The sequence below is a fragment of the Narcine bancroftii genome, chromosome 4, assembly GCF_036971445.1.
Source record: "Narcine bancroftii isolate sNarBan1 chromosome 4, sNarBan1.hap1, whole genome shotgun sequence".
NCBI lineage: Eukaryota > Metazoa > Chordata > Chondrichthyes > Torpediniformes > Narcinidae > Narcine > Narcine bancroftii.
In genome coordinates, this window is record NC_091472.1 from 267,098,447 (window position 1) to 267,119,254 (window position 20,808).

The following is a 20,808-nucleotide window of genomic DNA, read 5'->3' on the forward strand; positions in this document are numbered from 1 at the left end:
TCATGCCTTATTCTTTGGCAATGTGTTGGGGCTGGCAAGCAAAAAAATTATTTAATAGACATTAGCTGCATTTTACCATCATACCCTGTCAGTTTGACAGTCTTGTACCTGATATACTGGGTATAAAATGGCATTAGACAATTCTTCAGTGAAATAGAGGACATTGGCTGTCACTCAGTTCAGTTCCAATCTATTTTATCATTGTTAGTGAACTCATGGGCTTTGCATAATACACTATTTTGTTCATACACATAATACATTCCATGGACATTAAGACACAGCTCTCTTGGGCCCAGTACATTTCTGTATAATGAGGGACAAAAAGGGCAATTACACCAAATAATTTCAATGTGAAAAGACTTTCAAGGGAGAAAAGATGGGATCCTAAGTTTCAACATTAGGCGATGCACAGTGTGAAATGTCATCTAGGAAATAGTTTATCCAGAACTGGTATTCAGAGCATCAATTTATGGATAATTGCTATTTAAAATGAGTAATTTCTCTGCTCGTCCATCTTGTTGCAGATCTTTATAGGAATCACCAGGAGCAAAAGGGTGCATCTTGTTGGGTCTGGATAAGCTATGGGCAGAGGGCATATGGTCAGGTAGAAGAACACCAATGCCTGAATACATTTTTGCTCATACCTTGATGAAGGGCTTAGGACTGAAACTATGGTATGTATCTTCATGTTTGCTATTGACCTGCTGAGTTTCTCCAACATTGTAATTTTACTTCAGTCATGGTGTCTGCAGAATTTTGTGTTATAATCCAGCACAAAACTGAGGAGGCTTTCATTTATTTCCTTTCTTCCTTTTTCCTTTGGATGCCCACTTAGCTGACAGTCAAAATTGTGATATCCAATAAATGTCTCTGAGAAATATTTTAAAATAATTAAAAATTAATTAAGCTATTAAAACATGAAAATAATCTATATGATAAAAACAGAAATGTAAAAGAACCACATAGACATGCATTGCAAAGCATGGAAAATTCAGCCAATACTTTTGTTTCATAACATGACAGTAGATTCAATTGGTTCTTTAAATTTTTTAATTGCCTTTGTAGCGGCAGCTACAGTGCTCCTGAAAGAACACACACAACCAGACGGGTTGAGCTCAGTGAGTAGACTAGTTTATTGGAGCCTGCTGGGCTGAACTTGTACTCTCAGCCTGGACCTGGCTGAGAACCACGCTGGAGGGCACTGATGTCACCTGAGCGTCATGTGGTTCCCCACAGCATGGGCTCTGAGCCCCATGCTGGGAGGAAAGGAACACACCCGACGGCGCCATTTTGTCTGGCTGCCCCACCACGTGGCTTACAAGCGGGGCCAATGTTCTTTTTCGCTGGGTGGCCTAGCTTCTTGGGCTGGGCTACGACCATGGGCTCAGCAGGATTGAGGTGCGCTGGCTTCAGTCTGTCCATGGTAAACAGCTCCCGCCTTCCACCAATGTCCAATGTGAACGTGGAGATGGAACGCTGTACAACCCTGTATGGCCCCTCATATGGTCACTGCAGAGGTGCTGCGATCGGGCCCCGCCGAACAAAAACGTACTCCGCGGAAAGGAGTTTATTGAGAAAGTGAGACAGGCGGGTGTCATGCCTAGACGGCGGTGGGGGTTCGAAGGAGTCCAAGCGTGCCCTTAGGTGAGGAAGTAGTTCGTGCGGCAACCGCTGGGGATTGTGAGGTGCATTGACGAACTCACCAGGCAGGGCCAGCGGCGCAACGTAGACCAGCTCAGCAGATGACGCCTGCAGATCTTCCTTGGGAGTGGAGCGGATGCCCAGGAGCACCCAAGGCAGTTTGTCTGACCAGTCGGGATTGGTGAGGCAGGCCATGAGTGCTGACTTAAGGTGGCGGTGCAGACGTTCGACCAGTCCATTGACCTGCGGGTGGTAGGCCGTGGTGCGGTGTAGCTGGATCTCCATCCTGTTGGCGAGCTATTCCCAGAGAGCAGATGTGAACTGGGCGCCCTGATCGCTGGTGTGGTGACCCGGGACGCTGAACCGGGCAACCCAACCATGCAACAGTGCTCGGGAGCGGGAGTCGGTGGAGGCATCTGGCATCGGGATCACCTCAGGCCAGTGAGTGGTGCGATCCACCATCGTAAACAGGTAACGGTTGCCCTGGGAAATGGGTAAGGGCCCGTCGATATCCATGTGAATGTGGCTGAACCGTTCCTGGACGTGTTCGAAATCCTGTACGGGAGCTCTGGTGTGCCTGTGCCCAGTCCGTGATCTGCTTCCGCAGCCATGCCATATGAACCGTTCTGCCACCATCCGGACCGTGCACCTGATGGATGGATATGAAAGGTCGCGGATGTGATGAAAGACCTTCCTGCGCCACTGCTGCGGAACCACTAGTTGTGGGGTGCCCATGGAGATATGGCACAGGATGGTTCCTTCGCTGCTCGGAGTCGGGAGGCCTCGGAATTGCCGGTCAGTGATGGCGGTCTTGAAGGGCCTTGTCTCCTCATCAGACTTCTGGTCCTGGGCGAGCTGGTCGAAGTCAAGGCAGGGTGTCAACGCGCAGATGGCCGGTTGCGAGAGTGCATCGGCAACCATGTTGCCCTTCCCTGCCTTGTGCCGAATGTCAGTTGGATGACACGAAGGAGAGGGTGATGCAACTGGCGGGCCGACCAGGAACACTTTGCCATCGCGAGTGACTGGGTGAGGGGTTTGTGGTCGGTGAAGATGGTAAAAGTCCTCCCCTCCAAAAAATAGCAGAAATGCCGCACCGCCAGGTACATGTCCAGTAACTCGCTGTCAAAGGCACCATACTTGCATTCCGGCGGGCGGAGCAGGCAGCTGAAGAATGCTAGCGGCTTTCAATATCCATTTCCCTGCTGCTCCAGGACGGCACCAACGGCTGTGGCAGAAGCATCGACAGAGAGTGCCATATGCAGGTCGGTGTGCGGGTGGGTGAGCATGGTGGCCTTCATGAGGGCTCCTTTGTGGCCTTTAATGTGGTACAGGCTTCTGGGTTCCAAGCGAGCATTTTGTGCTTGGCTGTGATGAGGGTGAATAGCGGCTGCATGATGTGCGCAGCTCCCAGGATGAAGCGGTTGTAAAAGTTGACCATACTCGCGAACTTCGGCAGCCCCTTGAGTCTGTCCAGGCATGGGAACTCCTTGATAGCGGTGACCTTTGCAGTGGTGTGTGTGGCTCTTTCGGCCGTGATGGTATGGCCCAGGAATTGCATGGATTCTTTCCTGAACTGGTACTTGGCTGGGTTGATGTTAAGACTGAAATCAGCCAGCTGGGAGAAAAGGGCATGTAGGTGGGCCTTGTGTTGCACCTGGTCCTTGCTGGTGATGAGGATGTCATCCAAATAAATATAGATGAAATCCAAGTCCCTGCCCACAGAGTCCATGAGGCGCTGGAAGGTCTGAGTGGCATTCTTAAGCCTGAACGACATGCGCAGGAATTCGAACAAGCCAAAGGGGGTGTTGATGGCCATCTTGGGTATGTCCTCAGGTTTCACTGGGATCTGGTGATGTCCGCACACCAGGTCAACCTTGGAGAAAAACCTCGCACCGTGCAGGTTGGCTGTAAAGTCTTGGATGTGAAGGATGGGTTAACAGTCAGGAACTATTGCCTCGCTGAGCCATCAATAGTCTCTGCAGGGACGCCAGCTGCCGGAGGCTTTTGGGACCAGGTGGAGCAGTGAAGCCCATGGGCTGTCAGACCGCCGAATGATCCCAAGCTCCAACAGGTGCAAAAACTCCTCCTTCACCACCTGGAGCTTGTCAGCTGGGAGCCTACGTTCCTTGGCGTGAACCGGAGGGCCCTGGGTGGGGATGTGGTGGAACAACGAGGCAGCAGAGAACTGTGGCTTGAGGAGTGTCGGGAACTCATCCAAGATTCGCTGGAACTCGTCTCTGGGTGTGCTGATCGTGGCCATCTGAGGTTGCTCCAAGGGGGAGGCGTCGAGGCAAATGGTTTGGAAGGTATGGGCATCCACCAGGCGCCTACCTTGAATGTCTACCAGAAGCCTGTGTGTGAGGAGGAAGTTTTCACCCAGGATGGCAGTCAGGAGGGCGAGACGGTGAACCTCCACGCGAAATTTCGTTGGCCGATCTGGAAGTGGACTGTCTTTTCGCTATACGTCTAGATTGCTGTTGCGTTGGCCACACGGAGGGGAGGTCCACATGGTCGATTCTTGGACTCGAAGGCCATGTCCGGGATGATGCTGATCTGGGCTGCTGACTGAGTCCCACAAGTAGAGGAGGCTGTGTCCTTGGCCATGCGCCACAGCCATTAACAGGGGCTGGCCTGGTCATTTCTCTGGAATGAGGAGGGCTGACGACACTTCCGAGCCTTGGCTCCCCAGCGCTGGTGGTAGAACCAGAGGCCTGGAGCAGATGCTGTGGCCTTGGATATGCTCTTGGGGGCCCCTGCAGGGCTGGATGCTCTACCGCAGTGCTAAGGTCGGACTTTGCGTAGTCGTCCCCGTGCCTTGTGACCTGCTGGACCGCTGAGCCCTCCGGGAATCGTGCGAGCCATAGCTTTTGGGCCTTCTGGACAATCTTCCTTGGGTCGGTGAAGCTCTCCTGGACCAGCAGCAGCCAGATGTCCCCATGAGCATCTCGTCAATCAGCTCCATTAGGGACCTGTCCCTCAGGGCATCGAGGCGTAGCATCAGAGCGGCATGCTGGTGTCTGGATAGTCCGAAGCATCCAGTAAGCACTTGCTTGATTGTCTCATATTTGTCTTTAGCGGGTGGGTGCTGAACGAGGTGCAGCACGCATCTGGTGGTGCTTGGTTCAGGGCAGCGACCACATGGTAGAATTTGGTCGTGTCGGACAAAATCTGGCGGAGGTGAAACTGAGCCTCTGCATGGCCGAACCAGGTCTCCGGCTGGTGAACCCAGAATTCAGGCAGTTTCACAGCTATAGCGCTGATCCCAGGCTCTCTCATGATGGGTTCAAAGACGTTTGAACCAGTTGGGGTCACCAATTGTAGCGGCAGCTCCACTGCTCATGAAAGAACACGCACAACCAGATGGGTTGAGCTCAGTGAGTAGACTAGTTTATTGCAGGCTGCTGGGCTGTACTTATACTCCCAGCCCGGACCTGGCTGAGGACCATACTGGAGGGCGCTGATGTCACCTGGGCATCACGTTGTCCCTCAGCGCGGGTTTATGAGCCCCGACGGCACCATTTTGGCCGGCTGCCCCGCCGCGTGGCTTACAAGCGGGGCTGGTTCGCCTGCCTAGTGGTGAGCCGTCACACCTTCACTATTTCACCTGGAAGTCTCATCGACCTATTGTTCATGCACTGTGAGAAGAAGAAATTCCTTCTGTCTTGAACAATGCTCCGTAATTTAAATTTAATTTATTTTAATTAATATTCAGGGTTAATCACATCTGTACCTGCAACAATTGTCTCTCATAGGGCTCTCTTCCGGTATGAAAAAGGCTAGCAGTTCATAATGTGTACCCATGACACTGGGCAATGTTTTCTCTCTGCATGCTTCCTGCATTTGACTATTTAGTTTCATGTCACCAACATCTTGGCATAATGTCCAAATTCAGCCTGCATAAACTGTCAATAAAATCATTAACCTAATCTATTATAGGACTTACAAAATAACTGAATGTTTTCGATGAATGGCAGGTTATTGCAACTGAATTTATTTATTTTTTTAACTCTTGGACTTTTTCCAACAGACATCAACTAAATGTATACTTCTGGGTTCCATTTCATCTTTCAATGTGTTTTACTATATATTCATTCTCATTACTGTCCATCTGCTATCCCTTGCCTACCTAATTAACTTTGTGGTGAGTCATTTGACTGTTATAAATGAATGATCAGAAAATTAAGTGCACTGTAGTTCGGCTGCATTGACCTTTGGGTCCAAATTTTTAAACAATGCTCCAGCCACATAAGGTTATCATCAGGAAAAAAACATTTGCAAGGTTTATCCATTTTCACTGATGCATTAAATATAACACATGGTTCAACACAATTGGTAGTTCAAAATAAAAACTGGTTAATTGAAAAATACATGAAATGATGCACCAATAACATTGAATTGCTAATAGACAGTTGATCTTTCCAAAATATATTGCTTGGAGATAGGATTCAAGCTGCTAAATTATGAATGACTATAAAATGATTTTTGTCTGGAATAATCTATATTAATTCATTGAATAAACTAATCAAAATGAGCAAAAGAACATGGAAGAGATTCGGGTCTTGCAGTGTAGCACTGAGGAATGGCAGGTCATTTTTAACTGATGAATGTAACGAGCAGCCACATACAAAAGCTGTAACCTTGGAAATGAACAAAATTTAATACCTTCTGTCAGTTTTTCAAAGCCACCAAAGAGCCTACTTTGATTTAACCCTGGAGCAAAGTTCCTAATGATTGTATTTGATTTGTTCTGTACTTTCACTGAAAGATTTTGGGCTATGTTCACATTCAAGCCCTTAGCTTGTGAGCTATTTTCACATTCAAGCCCTTAGCTTGTGGGCTATTTTCACATTCAAGCCCTTAGCTTGTGGGCTATTTTCACATTCAAGCCCTTAGCTTGTGGGCTATTTTCACATTCAATCCCTTAGCTTGCTCAAAAAGCTCACTTATGAAAGTTAAGGTCAATACTTTGTGTCTGTAAAAGCATTTTTTTACAAACTTAGAAGGATATTTCAGATGGGTGGAATCTGTAGGGCTGAAAAAAAGAACACATTAAATTTCATTTCTAGCAATGCAAGGTGATGTGCAGAGATTGGTAAAACAAGGTTACCCCTGCATACTAAAATGAAGTAATTAAGGCTAATGTTAAGAGTTTTAATAGTTTTTTTTGTATCCTATTCATTCACAGTCTGATTCAAAGCAAAATGAATTATTGAATTATAACAACAAAGAAAGACTGCATCGACCTGTTTTATACTCATTTGAATTTAGAAGAATGAAAGAGGATCCCAGGACCAGGACCAGACAGCTGAGATGTAGGAAGAATGTTCCTGATATAAGTCCAGAAGGGGTAAGACATTTAGGCCTGAGATGAATTGAAAGATCACTCATAGAATCATGAGCTTGTCAAACTCCATACTGCAAAACGTTGTTGAAGCTTCTTCATTCGATACATCCAAAGGGGTATGAAGTGATGGTAGGAATAGGGTGCATGATCAGCCTTGATCGTATTGAATAGTGGTGCAGGCCTCAAAGGCTGAATGGTTTACTCCTACTCCTATATCCTGATACTTTGGCAAGAGTATAAGTTAGAGAATGCTGTACTAAAACTATATGGTGTTTAGTTTGGACACAATTATGAGTACTGGTTTGAATTTCTGCTTTTGGAAAAAGATAATTGTTGGAGTTGATAAAAGAAAAGCCCCATGTTGATCTCTAGTGATATAAATTAGAGTTAGGGCTTCAGGTTTGACAGAAAGAGACATAGATGTGTGAAACCTACAAGGATGTAAAAAAGATTTTCATGCATTACAAAGCACAAAAGGCTTCACATTGAATTGATTTATTGTCATGGATACCAAGATGCAGAACCTTGGAACACTACAGTGCAGAGGCCCTTTGGCCCATATAGTCAATGCTGAACTATTTATTCTATCGAGTCCCATCAAGTTGCACCCAGATAATAGCCTTCCATGCCCCTCCCATCCATGTACCTATGTACCTATCCATGTTCCTCTTTAATGTTGAAATCGAACCCACATCCATCACTTTTTCTGACAGTTCCACACTCTCACCACCCTCAGAGTGAAGAAGTTCCCCAAAAGTTCCCCTTAAATATTTCACCTTTCACTCTTAACCCATATCCTCCAGTTTTTGCCTTACCCAACCTCAGTGGGGAAAAAAGCTTGCTTGCATTTACCTCATCTATACTCATAACTTTATGTATCTCTATCAAATGCTGTCATTTTCCAATGGTCCAGGGAATAAATTCCTAACCTATTTATTATTTCCCTCTAACTTAGCTCAAGTTCTGACAACATCCTTGTAAGTATTGTCTGCACTCATTCAACTTATTAATATCTTTCCTGTAGAGAAGTGACCAAAATTGCACACAATACTTAGAATTTGGCCTTAACAATGTCTTGTACTGTATATAGAGTAAAACTTGGTTTTGTGTGCTCTCCAGACAAATCAACCTTTAGTTAAATTTGTAGAATAATAAAACAAAGTGCAGGATATTGATTTCCTGTGAGTCAGAAGAATAAAGAACAGGATTACTAGGACAAGATGTACAAAAAGCAATTAGTGGAGGGGTATCGTCTTTCATTGATGAGAGGACCATTCAAGAGTCTTCCAACAGCAGAAAAAAAACTGTCCTTAAACCTGGAGGTTCATTTTTTTAATTCATGTATCTTCTGTCTGATGAAAGTGGGTAGAACAGAAAGTAGCTGGTTCTGAGCTAGTTTTAAACATACTAGGGTTATTTTATTTATTTAGAAATACAGTCCAATAATGGACCCTTCTGGCACATGAGCCTATGCTGCCCAAATACACCCATGTGAACAATTAACCTATCAACCCATACACCTTTGGAACGTGAGAGGGGAGCAGAGCACCTGGAGGAAACCCATGTGGTCATGGGGAGAATTACAGATAGAGACAGTTTTGAACCTGGGTCGCTAGCACTGTTGTAGCATTGCTCCGGCCACTGCATGAGAGAACAAAAACACATTTATGCAAAATGTGAGACATTGCAGATAGTTTTCAATTCAATTAAAAAATGCTGAGCAGTTCTACTCCAGCTTGTTAATTTTTAAAGTGTAATATATGAGAGAAATAGTTTCCATAGCACTCATGCATCCAAAACTCATCTCCCAGTTTTTAATTTTTTTGCAAACTCCATTGTTTAGGGATAATAAGGCTTTGAAATATGAATGGAGCATATGCAGTTTGATTATCACTTCAGATAAAGGTTGATTATAAAAAGAATTAACATAGAATGCTATTGTGTTTAACAGTATTTCTACAGTTCCTTGTGTGATGACCTAGACGAGCAGCAACAGAAATTCACTAAGACAATTGTATTCTCAAAATAAGAATTTTTATTAATAATTATTAATAATATAACATACTTAACTCTAAGCTCGCATGCACGCACGCACGCACGCACGAACACACACACACCCCCAAACCATTACAGTTCAGGCACAAGTTTGTAGTCATCTTCAAGATTCAGTCTTATAAATTCTTTGTGTTGAAACTCAAAATATTTAAACTGTTGTTCAAAAGTAGTCACGGAGAAGGTGTTCTCAAAACTCATGAATTCTTGTAGAGTTGCTTTCAGATAAATGTTTCTTCATATGAATGACTTTTTCACAATTCTCCTTTTTTGCACAGAGGTTATGTAACTCGTGATTTTTCACAATGATTTCAAAAACCCAGGCAAGATGAAATAACAATTACAATTGTCAGAGTAGCACTGCTCTCTCTTAACAAGAAAGATAGTCAAAGTGGCCATCTTTTCTAAAGCTACATTGTTCCTTGAGAATGAGAACATGTTAGCAGTCCTTTTTTTTCTGCCTTCAGATGAATCTGGTTGAATACTTAAAATGCAGCTTTTCAAATGTCTTTAATCACATGACTTCCTTTAATTATTACTGGTTCTTTTACCAAAAGCATGTGTCAACAAGTAAATGGTCTTATGTTTGACCAGATGGCTTTCTGAGTACACTTCATTGCTCCAGATTTCAACGGAGAACGATAACAACATTTCTTACTGCTTTGAAATAGAAGACAAGCTGTCTCTTTGAGCAAGCAGGCTTCCAATAGAACAATCAACTCTAGTTTTATTGCTCTGTACATAGCTGGACATAGCAGACACAGTGTCTCTTAAAATGGTGTTCTCTGTGTGTGTGTGTTTTGTGTGTGTTTTCCTGTTTCCAACCCACAAAGTAGCTTTCTAAAAGATATTATAATGTTAAGATTAATAATAGCATAATTCTGTAACACTTGAAGTATCTGCTACAGGTAGTCCACATTATAAAAGCATTGATAAATATGAACACTGGTTCCTGATAGACAGGGTTGAATTCTTGATCTTCAAGCACTTTCATTCTTGGTCTCTGGAAGGCTGTGTAGATGATTTTTTGTGGACCATGAGGCCTATTTTCTCATGTGTCTCAATGAAAGATTCAGTGATGTCTTGAAGCTTGGCCTCTAAGCATGTATATGTAAAAGTATCATCTGAATGCCATAGCTCAACAACTGACATTTGGGTACCTTGGTTTTAAAGTACAGGTGTTGAAGGCTGAACAGTTTTTTTTTCAATCTTGTATATTAGCTAAACTCAAACGGTGGGTAAGTAAGTATGATGAGAACAGTGTGGTGAGAAAGACACCTTAAGGCACTTAACTCATAAAGTACTTTGTTTTCATCTTTTATTCCACTCGGGATAAGACAACTCACGTCAAGTTTATTGTCATCTGATTGTACAAGTATAACCTGACAAAACTGTTCTTCAGGCTGGTGACGCTGGCTCTGATCTCTTTCCTGCTGGAGCAGCTGAAAGATTCTGTGTGCAGGGTGGAAAGGGTCCTCGGTGATTTCAAGTGCCCTCTTCAGACAACAATCCTGGTAGATCATGGTAGGTCCTCTCTGCCACTCTTATGATCTTGTAGATTGACCTCCCATCCATTTCTCTACAACACTGTACCACAAAGTGAAGTAGCCAGCCATGATGTTCATGAAAAGGCCAAAACCCGCAGCATGCAGGCTCTAACTAAATTCCATTGGCTAATTGTGTAGGCCATCTTGATTGCAAAACTAACACCTGACTCCAGGATAGACATTCTGCATCATGGCTATAAATTCACAGGCAGAAGGAAACAAATTAAGAATGCTCTTCACAAACTCCTTGAACAAATGCAATATCCATAGTGTCACCTGGAAATCCCTGGCCTCTGAATGCTTGAAGTAGAGAAGAAATATTTGGGATGGTATTGAGAATCTTGCATCATGAGTACACAGAAGCCCATTGTTAATGGCAGATCAGTTCATCATCTTATAAATTACCTATTTGCCCATCTTGTCAATTACCTTGTACCTTATCTGTGGATGGGTGTGTGTTTCTTGTTTGAGGCTCATCTGTTAATTTTGATAGTTCCCAGGTACTGAAGAAGACATTCTTGATCCACAGGAACTGCCTCAGAGCGAAGAAAAGAATGTTCTTATTACAATAGGTTCAGCTACTCGACTAATTGAATAGATGTCAGGTCTTGCACAACACTCCGTAGTTCCATATTGTTTCGATATACAGGTGAAGAGTTAGTAACAATGACAAGAATAATAATGTTAATGGCAGAAACAAATTGTGAGCATATCTCTTTCCTTTAATGCCTCATATGATGGCTCAGTACCAGGCAAATTTCTGCTTTTACATTTCCAAAGGAAGCAGAGCAAAGAAGCAATATAAAGCAATCTTGATTAGACTTCTTTAATTTAATGTGATTTTTCAGTAAAATAATTACAACTTGCTTGGTTGGACAAAGACAGATGCAGAACCAATATTTATCTCAATATTGCCTTGGTTTTAACATTAATCAGTAAACTCGATTGGGTCTGTTAGGCTGTGGTCAATAATGTGAGCATAACTCATAATTTAGAAAAAAAGATGCAAACAATAAAAAAAAGAGCCTTGCATCAAACCGCAATACTCATTCATTGCTGCTAGCAAGGTTAATGCAAGTCAATGTGGTATTGTCCCTTATCAAAATGCAAAGACATTAACAATACACATGGTTTTCTGGATGTATAGATTCATTCTTAAGTTGTGATGCGATATGTCTGGAATGGGACCCAATGCCTGCCGATGCTCAAACATCCTAGATGTGGATACTCACTGGCTGAATGAAAGGAAAGAGGAGCTTGCTTGGGGCATTATTATAATGGGAAAAACTTCTTCAGATTTGATTGATAAGACCCCATGTTCTTAATCCTTTGCAAAAAAAAAAACCCAAGAAATTAATGAGATTACATACTGCGTGAAAATATCAACAAATACTCCAGGGGCAGATAAACATATAAAATTCTACAAATGCATGTACCTTTGATTTCTTGGAGGGTCAATTAAATCTTGCTTGATCAGAGGCGAAGTTGCATGCAAAGGGGAATGTTCAGCTGCATAATCCTTTTTTTTTAGACTGATAGAATAGAATGATGCCCAGGAGGATGGCACAATTAGTGAAGCGGATAGCACCATGCTCTTATTGCGCCAGTGACTCGAGTTTGAATCTGGCTCTATGTGTAATGTGTTTGTACATTCTCTCCATGTCTGTGTCGGCTTCATCTGGGTGCTCTGATTTCCTTCCACTCTTCAAAAATTACCGGGTTTGTAGGTTAATTAGTGATTTTGGGTGGTACAGGTTTGGGGGCTGTAAGGCCTTATTACTATGCCTACATTTAAAAAAAATAAATTTAAAGTCTGGACAATTCAACTGGAGACCTTTTTAAATCCTGGCATCAGGGGAATTTAAATTCCAGTAATTAAATAAAAGAACTGGAATTTGAAGAGGAGCTTCCATCACTAACGTGATGTATAGATTTCCACAAAAAGTATATATCTGGTTCAATTGAATCCTTCAGGAAAAGAAACTGCCTGTCTTGCCTAGATTTACCTAAATCTCAAGAACCCTCTGATATAATCAGCAAACCATGTATTTCGGTGATAATGAGGGATAAACATTAAATGCTTTGTCATACCCTGTGAAATAAATAAATCAAAGGCACTGTCATCCACTCTGCACATTTATGGAAAAGGACAAAATTGGTTGAGTGGATTTTGTCCCTGAAGCTGTGGAATATCATTAACTTCACCCTCATCATAATAAGTAAATTAGACCCCATTGCATACCATTGCTAAGTGAAAACACTTTGCCTTCTATCTTTGAAGGACAGATATACCATTCCATTTCTCCATAACAAGGAAAATGAATATTTCTTTTCCATCATCTGCAATCTTCTTGAATAATGACCACTCAACAGGATAATACCAAGGAATGCCACACAATGGCATGACTGATTTATAACAGCCATTTACAACAACCAAAAAGGAGATTTACATGAACTAGCAATCGCAGATGCGATTGACATTTCAACTTTTATGCAGCATGTCTTGATGAGCCATTAAGGAATGATAGGATCGATTTTCTGGTCCTTATAAATTGGCCTGTCGAGCCATATGCTTAAGATTTGCACATGAATGAAATAGGGATGGCGAACCCTGCCAGTTTTTTTCAGATCCTGCTGTATTCATCTATTCGCCAATTATATATTCAGCATTCTGATTTATAGCTGCTTCTGGGATATTGCTCAATGCTTTGTTTAAAGAAGAGTGGAATATAATGATGATACTGAAGTTAAAGGACTTCACCTGTTATTTAAATAGTGAATAGCTTAGAGGAAGGAGGCTTTCTTTCCAATACTTCAAAGCAGTGCAATATGTGTGGGTGAAAGCAGGGAGACCCATTATGATTTCTTATGCTTAGGCATTATAACCACTGTTGGAGACTGCTTCTTCTGAGAGATTTCATTGTAGGGACTTATCGAAAGTCATGATTCTTGGTGCAAAATGATTTGAATGTAGCAGTCTTGATGAACCAGGTGGTGTTTTTCTATCAGTTTTTAATGGATGTTCATAAAATTCCAGCTGCTATTGCTATCCTGCTGGATGAAGAGCTTGGAAAGATAATGTTCCTTGCACTACCCTAACTAGCTATTTGTACAGATTTTATTTGAGAATGGGCTGGAATTCACTCTATCTGACTCGCACCACTTTCTCAAGACCAAACAGTGGAAAAGCATTAAATGGCAGCCTTGCTAATGTCCTATGAATAAACAAAATAAATCTTAAACAGGATCAGCAAAGTTCAGGACTTTGGTTGCAGAGGGTGGTAAATTTCTGGGATTCTCAACCATGGTTGGTTTGAAGTCTAGATGTTCAGGGCTATTTAAAGGGGAGCACTTTTGAAAGATCAGAGCCAAGGCAAGGTAGTGAGAAGAGGAGCATGTCCTGCGGTCGATCAGTCATGATCATGCTGAGTAACAAGTTGTCTGCTCATGTTTTCTTCAATTCTACTTTCATGTATGAAAACTAAAGGGTTATAGGTGTGAGGTAAGGAAAAATTAGCTTGCTGCGGAGTAGGTTTACATCGGCCAGCATCACATTGTGAGCTCAAGGACCTGTACTGTGCTGTAATGTTCTATGTTCTCATGTATCCTATCCTAGCAAATCTAATTTTGAATTCCCAATGTATTCTGCCTTCAAACAAAAGGCCTTCATGCAGCCCAGATATGTTTATCAACATCACTGGTTAGTTGCCGTCAGATTTAACTACAGTAAATAGAAGCTTGAGCAACATTAGAGGACCACCGACGAGTCTTGCCATGTGTCTGCTTCATTTCTGAGAAGCATTTATCTTTTTGTATAGAAAACCTCTCAGAGAAAATCAATATAGTGATTTTTTTTAAACTCATCTAAGACTAGTGGATACTGCCATGCTATTGCAACTGATTTCATGAAAGCTGTTTATTTTTTTGTTTACCAGTTGGGGGAGAAATGTTTGGGACGGTGGATCTGGACTAGTGAATGAGGAGTGGAAATCGATAAATTAAAACAAAAGCAAGGGTCAGATGGGGAAGAGGAGGGGAGATTTTAGATGCTGAAAAATGAGGTAAAACCAGATAAGGGAGAGATAATGAGGAAGATGGAGTCAGAATGGATGGGATACAGATTGGCAGGTGGAAATGGGAAAGATGAACAAAGAGTTAGGGAATCTACATTAGAGAAGATGGAGAGAATGGGTTACCTGAAATAGAACCACTACCTTCCTCCCCTCCCTCTGTCTGGCTTCATCTACCTATTTTTTCTCGTGCATCGAGTCGACCCAGAACCTGGCCATGACAACACTCCCTCTCATGTCTACATATTGGCTATTTTCCCTCTAAACTTCAGACCTGATGTAGGATCTCAGTTTGAAACCTCACCTATCCCTTTGTCTCCACAGACACAGTTTGGTATGCTGAGTTTTTCCTGCAGTTTTATTGTTATGTAAATAAATTTAAAAAAAATGTTAATAACCAAGGTATGTTATAAACACCATTGAAGAATCAAGGTCAATGTTGGTCACTAATACATTTTGAAATGAGTGTAATATTGCATAATTATCTTCGAAACTTGCCAAAATATTGTCCAACTTTTTCCCCTTGCTCTTCAACTGTACATTGGCCTCCAAATTTTTAACTTCAGTTATCAATTTCTATCTTAATCTCAATAATTTATATCCATTTGAAACACATCTTTATAATGATTTATAATTAGCAAACTGTTAAAGCTGGATTACTGTGACATAAGTGCTTGTTTTGTTAATGTTATTTATTTTGTCCATTAACATAATCCAGCAATTATCTGGATGCTCACTGCTTATGTGCTACTAATTTATTATTACTCTATTAATATACAGTTGCTGGTTTATGACTTTGATGTCTTACTCCTTTGATAAGTTAATTCATTTACTCAGAGATTTATGTATGTTTCAATTAAACACAGGAAATACTGGAAAGGTTCAACAGGAGAAGGCATCTGTGGGAAGGGAAATGGGGTTAATGTTCAAAACTGGCAAGAAAGACAAGAAGCTCACTGAGCTATGGTCGGATGGGAAATTTCTCTCCTAGATTTGAAATGGAGATAAGTTGTAAATAGTGTTACCTGGTCAATGAATGAATGAATGGGAGCAGTTTGAAACTGAGAACATAAATAAAAGATTGTAGGAATTGTGAAGTGCAGAACAGGAAGACATGACCAGCAGACGAGTGGATTTTAAACAAAGATAAAATAAATTGTTAAACAAGTTCTTCACAGTTAGCTTAGCTGTTGGTGCCATGCATTGCAGTGCTAATGACCCAAGTTCGAATCCGGCACAATTTGTAAGGAGTTTGTACGTTTTCCCCATATCTACTTGGGTTTCCTCTGGGTGCTCTGGTCCCCTCCCACCTTCCAGATTAATTGGGTATTTAAGCTGCTTGGGCTCAAGGGCCTGTTACTGTGCTGTAAGACTACATTCAACATTTTAAAGAATTGTATGGCATTCTGGTAACCTCATTACAAGAAGGATGTGGAGGTACAGAAAAGATGTACCGGCATTCTGCTTGGGTTAAAGGAATGAGTTACGAGGAGAGGTTGGGCAAACTTGGGTTGTTTTTTCTTGTGTGTTGGAGGCTTGTGGGGAGATCTGATGGAAATTTATAAAATTTTAGAGTGAAGGGAGAAAAGTTTAGGGGAAGCATCAGGGATGAGTGGGTGGTGGGTGCCTGGAATGCCTTGCCAGGAGTGGCGGTGGAGGCAGAAACACATGGATGAATGAAAAATAAAGGGTTACAAGGTGGGAAGGGTTTAGTATTTTTTGGTAGGAATATATAGACCATCACAGCGTCGAGGTCCGAAGGGCCTGTACTGTGCTGTAATATTTTAGGTTTTGTATTCTAAAATTAGAGAGGGTAGACAGTATATTTTCCTCAAGGTTTAAAAAAAACACCTGCATTGAAGATAAGGGAGAAAGTTTGATTAAAAATCTGCAGGGCAGGTTTTTTTTCCTGCAGAGAGTGGTAGGTGCCTGTTTTTTTAAACACTGGGTGGTAGATATCTTGAAAAATACAGACCTGCTAGTGGTGGAAGCAGATACTAGCATTTCAAAGGCTTGAATATTGCAGGGAATAGAGGGATATGGATCACGTGCAAGGAAAAGAGATTTAGTTCAGCACAGACATCATGGGCCAAAGGGTCCCTTCTTGCGCTGTTTGTTTTAATTTAAAATAAAATTAAATTTGTAAATACAACATGGTAACAGGACCTTGCATCCCACAAGCCCATGCCACCTAAATACACCAATTAAGCTATAAACCCCATATATGTTTGTAGAATGGAAGGAAACTGGAGAACTTGGCGGAAACACACACAGACACAAGAAGAACATACAAAATTCTTAGTGCAGGATCCAAACCCAAGTCTCTGCTACACTCACCAAACTGCCTATAGAACCATGTTCTATGTCCAAAATAAGCTCTCCTACTTTCAACTCTCAGTTTGTGGTGTCCTACACTATTACAAAAGGGACAATGCATTCTTGAGCAAAAGCAACTTGCATTTCTAACTGGAATATTGATGTCTTCCATGACTTTAGATGACTCAATTTTCCTCTCTGTATCAGTTGTCCATCTCTAATATTTACTCAGCTTATTATTTTTCTTTCTATTTGTTCTGGAAGTGGAGGATAAGTCTAGTCTGACCTGCTGGATATGACTTTCTGTTCTGAATTTTGCAACTCCTACATTGTTTTGCCTGATCCTACTCTCCCATTGCCTGACTAGAAAATCTGTTCATATCAAATTCCCATGTTATTTCAGGTTTTTATTCTATCAGTGGCATGGTTAGTGTAGAGGGTGGCAGGGTTAGCTGTGAGGACAGCATTGTAGCAGTTAGTGCCAGTGACCAGGGTTCAAATCTGGCGCTGTCTGAAAGAAATTTGTACGTTTTCCGTGTGTGTGCATAGGTTTCCTCCGGGTGCTCCTGTTTCCTTCAAAACATACCAGAATTATTGGTCAGTTGGGTGTAATTGGGTGCCATGAACTTATGGGCCAAAATGACCTGTTACTGTGCTGTATGTCTAAATTTAATTTGAAAATTGAAAAATCCTGTTCCTTTACCCTCCCACATCTTAATGAGCTTCTTTTCTCTCCTTCCCAGTTCTGACACAGCCTCTTCAACCTGAAAGTTTAGCTGTGTTTCTTTTCCCACAGATGTGGTCTGACTTGCTGTGAATCGCCTGCATTTTCCATTTTTATTTTAGGTTTCCAGCATCTGTAGTCTTTTTAATATTTTACATTTTGATTTCTTATGGAGTGTTGACAGCTGAATTGTTAACAGGATTGAAACTGGTAGAATTAGAATAATTCTGTGAGCTAGATTTGGACATCATTAACTCCTAAACATGAGCAAAGTGACAGATGATTCCATGGAGAGATGCGAAGGTGAAGGGGTTAAGGATTTGTCTGGTGCTCTTGATGATTGAACTTGTCAGGGTATTGATTCTAGGGATTTAAAGCTACTGGGGGCATAAGCTGGGATTTTATCTTCGTGAAGGTGATGCTGATGAACACAGGAGTAATTGGAAATGGGTCAGGTCTTCAGCTCTTTAATCCTGCTCTACTATTACATTGGATCAGTGCACTCTGAGATGGAAGAACTAAAATTGGGCTCTCTCTTCTTTCCAATGACACAATTTGACCACTAAAAATTGAAAACATTGCTATGTGCAAACATTTGTCATTCAATTGAAGTGAAACATTCATTTGCTTTGAAAGCAACCTACCAAAGTAACAATGCCAATACTGTTGATATTGCAAACCGTTATTGAATTTGTACATAGTGCAAACTAATGAAGAAGATTGTTAAGGATAGGATCCATGAGCATTTGGAGAAGTACAGTTTACTCGAGGATAGTCAGCATGGCTTTGTGAAGGGAAGGCTGAGCCTCATGGGGCGAATGGAAGTTTTTGAGAAGAAAATGCTACAAGCCTAGAGGACCCCAAAACCCAGCAGCAATAGTTAATCACCAAGACTTAAACAAAAGTTGCTTTTAATTATCTTTAAACATGAAAACAGAATCACATTTTAACTTACCACTATTGACTTAACTAACCTAACAACCCCTTTCTAATTCTAAGCACATGTGAATGTAATTTTTATGTACATTCAGAAAAGTTCTTTGATTCAAAGTCCAATCTCACTTCTCATTCCTCCAAGTTCACTGGTTGCAGGTAATTCTTATACTGTGCACAGAATTTAACATTTATAAAGTTCACCAGACTTTGGTGCTTGAAAGGTAAATGGTTACCACTCAGGAAAGTTCTTGTCAGTTTTCAGAGAGAGATTTGTTGTTCCAGGACCTCCACAACTGATTTACTTCCATTAGCCACTTCAGTGTCTTGCTGACAAAATTTGCCCCTTCAGGGTTTTCCAGATGATAACCTATTTCTTTCAGGTCACCACAGAGTTATTTTTTGTTTTTCTTATTCCAAATGAAACATTAGACTTCCAGTCCTCTCCTCTTGCATGAACCACAAGGACTTTGACCAGGCTGAAATAAGAACCTGTCTTCCAAATGGGGTTTTCTACAAGCTTACCAGCTTGTCCTGTTCCAGTCCCAGCTGCTGTTGCTGGCTATAACACTGTAGAAGTGATCTCTCTCTCTCTCTCTCTCTCTCTCTCTCTTTTCCTGGTGGTTTTTTCTCTCTTTCTCTCTCTCTTCCTGGTGGTTTTCTCTCTCTCTCTCTCTCTCTCTCTCTCTCTCTCTGGGAAAGCCTTGCTTGACTCTATCTGCTTCCCAAACCACCTGACCCTCTGAGAACAGCAAGTTCTCTTCCAGACAGAAGGCTCTGACAAGTTCTTTCATCTGTTGCCTTTTTGTAAACAACAATCAATTAGTGAAGTCTCTTGGGCACTCTCCAAAGCTCTTGCAAAGGTTGTGGGACTGATGTGTCTAGCATTAGTGGAGCTCTAGTATTTCAAATAAGATCTGTTTTAAAGTACTTGATGTGACCTACACTAACAAACCTTTCTCAATTTATCTCCCAAAACTTATCTGTATACTCTGTCACAGTAACAAAAGACATTGATGAAGGTTGGGATTTTAGTAAGGAATTTGACAAGTTTCTCCCATGCAAGACTCATTCAGAAAGTCATAAGACATGGGATCCACAGAGCCTTGGCTGTGTGGATTAAAGATGGTCTTTTATGTAGAAAGCAGAGCGAAGTAATAGACAGAGATAATTTTGTTTGGAGGTCAGTGACTAGTGGAGTTCCGCAGGATTCTGTTCTTGAACCCCTCCTCTTTTTGATTTTTATAAATGACCTTGATGAATAAGCAGAAGGATGGGTCCTTGTGGATGATACCAAGGTTTGTCATGGGTTACAAAAGGATATAGACAGGATGCAGAGTTGGGCAGAAAAGTGGCAGATGGAGTTCATACCAGTTAAGTGTGAGGTGATGCATTATGGAATGTCAAACCCGAAGGCTGAGTACAGCTTTAATGTCGGATACTTAGTAGTGTGGACGAACAGAGGGAACTTGGGATCCAAATCCATCCATCTCTCAAGGTTGTAGTACAGGTTGATAGGATAGTTAAGAAGGCCTATGGGATGTTGGGCTTCATTAATCCAGGATTGAGTTCAAGAGTCAAGAGGTCATGTTGCAACTCTACAAACCTCTGGTAAGACCACACTTAGAGGATACTGTTCAGTTCTGGCCACTTCATTATAGGAAGGATGTGGAACCAACAGAGAGCGTGCAGAGTAGATTTACAAGGATGTTGCCTGGATTGGAAAATAAATCTTATGAGGCAAGGTTATCAGACCTGAGACTTTTTGGAGTGCAGAGAATCATTTGTATGAGCGGATGGACGTAAGTCGCATAGGTCACGTTGGGAAGTACCTAATTTCTGGAAATTCAAAATCATTTTAGAACTAAATACTGTATATCAGACGTGTAGTCCCTATTGTAGTATAGTGCACATATCCAAGAGTTACCCAAGTCCTAATTATACTTGGGTAACTCGAACTTTTGGCATGAAGTGCACTGTACACCTGCAACCCACCCTATCCACACCTGTGGCAGATGACCACAGTAACCAAAGGATTCAAGTGGGGTAGAATGTCATATTTTCAGAGAAGAATACAGCACAGAAACAGGAAATTTGGGCCACTGTGTTCATGCTGTTCATCAGGTTAGCCTTTATTAATTGTCTGCCTCTCTCCCACCCCCCCCACCCCCCCCATTTTTA

The 20,808-nt window shown here is 41.8% G+C and overlaps 1 long non-coding RNA gene across 1 annotated transcript in view; it reads left to right on the forward strand.

Annotated features, from left to right (window-relative positions):
• Positions 1-20,808, forward strand: part of LOC138761949 (uncharacterized) — a 53,217-nt gene that overhangs the window by 3,115 nt on the left and 29,294 nt on the right. Inside the window, exons 2-3 of the long non-coding RNA XR_011356642.1 lie at positions 525-674; positions 6,827-6,988. This is a non-coding gene — a long non-coding RNA (uncharacterized lncRNA). The remainder of the gene's footprint in view (positions 1-524; positions 675-6,826; positions 6,989-20,808) is intronic.